Source organism: Phodopus roborovskii, unplaced genomic scaffold (genome assembly GCF_943737965.1).
Source record: "Phodopus roborovskii unplaced genomic scaffold, PHOROB, whole genome shotgun sequence".
Classification (NCBI taxonomy): domain Eukaryota; kingdom Metazoa; phylum Chordata; class Mammalia; order Rodentia; family Cricetidae; genus Phodopus; species Phodopus roborovskii.
The window spans coordinates 17,436,054-17,438,011 of record NW_026126470.1 but is presented as its reverse complement, the minus strand read 5'-3'; the positions used below and the strand labels follow the sequence as shown (position 1 = coordinate 17,438,011).

The 1,958-nt window shown below is 37.8% G+C and overlaps 1 long non-coding RNA gene across 1 annotated transcript; it reads right to left on the bottom strand.

The window, feature by feature from the left end:
• Positions 1–516: 516 nt before the first annotated feature.
• Positions 517–1,717, bottom strand: LOC127227374 (uncharacterized). Its single transcript, XR_007834987.1, has 2 exons — positions 1,483–1,717; positions 517–624 (listed from the first exon to the last, which is right to left on the bottom strand). It is a non-coding gene; the product is annotated as an uncharacterized LOC127227374 (long non-coding RNA).
• Positions 1,718–1,958: the final 241 nt, after the last annotated feature.

Sequence of the window (1,958 nt, the reverse complement as noted above, 5' to 3'; positions counted from 1 at the left end):
TTCCTGTGCTTTTCACTAAAGTGCCTTGTAGATTAGGTAGTTTTAATGTCTTAATATAGTGCTTAAATCCATTGACAAGAGTCTGAATTTGCTACTATCTAATAACTAAACTATTTCATGCAACTCATCAATGTAACCCAAAAGAACTTTTATAAAATTATATATCGACTCCTGTGACAGAATTCAGGTGTAGAAAAGTCCAAAAAGTGCTCAAATATATGTGTGTGTTTTTGAACTTCTCGTCTACTTTCACAAAAATTCACCCTTTATTACAGGAAAACAATTATTTCATCATTCAGACTTGTTTACATACCAAACATTTCTATGAAAGGTTTGTTAAGTGCATCAAGATATCACCTAATCTTTTTAAAATCATGTAACATATATTAACAACAGATCCAAACACCAAGGCATTTTTGACATACACAAAGGCACCACTTAAGTTAATGTTAAACTTAGTGGCAAGCACAAAACTTCTAGTAAACTATTACTTACTGGTAACCGATTGTTACTTACAGAGAAGAGCAGGTTTGTGGATTCTTCTGCTATTTGTCCCAAAGGGTTTTGTAGAATCGCTCCAGAGTGTATACTGCTCACTTTGAAGATCACCCGTACTCTGGTGTGCTGAAGGGAAAAAAAAAAAAAGTCCTTACAGTTTCTTATTTCAGATTATTCGTAGTCTATCGTGGTTTAGGTGGCAACAGGCAAAGACTCCATAGCGACAATATGAGAAAAAATGAAGGCTTGTTTCATATTTACTGTATAAAGTCATTTTTTGACATGCCTATACAACTGTTCGTGGCGGCTTTCAAACATGATTTCTAATAAAAAAAAAAATGAAAAGAAAAAAGAAAGAAAGAAAGAAATCGCTCCAGGTTCTTTGAGAGAAAGCTTGCCGCTGGGAAGTTGATTTTGGCTCTTGGCCAAAATCATGAGCAAAGGGGCCTCATTAAGGATTCATGGCAGCCTTCAGCACTCTCAAAAAAAATGTGACCCAACAGGCTAAATCAGCGACTAAAATTAAAAAGTAAGAGACAAAGACAACTTACTTAATATTCCTTCCAAAGCAACATTCAACATTTTTTTTGTTTTTGTTTTTTCTTTTTGGTAATCAAACCCATGTTAGCCTAATCTAATGCACTGGCCCCTGTCCTCTAATGTTCACACAATTCCTCTTTAAAACTTGTCATTTTCCCTCCTAAAAAATCATTTTCTTTCTGTGTCAGTTTGCAAAGATTTCGCTCTGGTAACCAAACCATATCTGTTGCGACCGGTTCAACAACCGAAACCCTAACGTCGGAAGACGGACTGCAGCCTCCTGATTGAAGTTTTAAATCAACGAGCAAAAATAAGTAAACAACCGTCAGCACATTTCAACTTACACAGAAGTGAGCACACACCCTTTAAACTTGCATCCTTTGTATGGGTCAATTTCACTGCCAAATTATACCCCCAAAAGTAGATCTGACCCGGGAACCTTACCTAGATGTCTTCTGGCTTTTCTGTAGATCAAAGTTTCCTGCCTAAGCACACAGATATCTTTCACACACCATACCAGCCCTTTTATGAATCCTGCACTGTAACAGGCTGCTTTCCACACCACTTGAGAGCCCAGTGCGTCAGCTCTCAAGATAAAAATGCATGGCTAACACACAATTAGTGGGAGAGGTTGTCTCCAGGAGAATTTATCTTATAACGAAAGAAGCAGAAACAGCTATTTTTTTCCCCTTTTTCTCCTCCTTTTTTTTTTTTTTTTTTTTTTTTTTTTTTTTTTGAAATAGCACAGAGGGTGCGGTCAGATGTTAGGATTTTGCCTGAGAAAAGGGCCCTACACAGCACTAGGACCCACTAAATACTAGCAGAGCAGCCTGGGAAGGGAGCCAACGGAAGGACTTTGTTTGACCCAGCTGCCAATCTCCCCCGAAGCCGTGCGCCAGACTAAACACTCACACTATTTT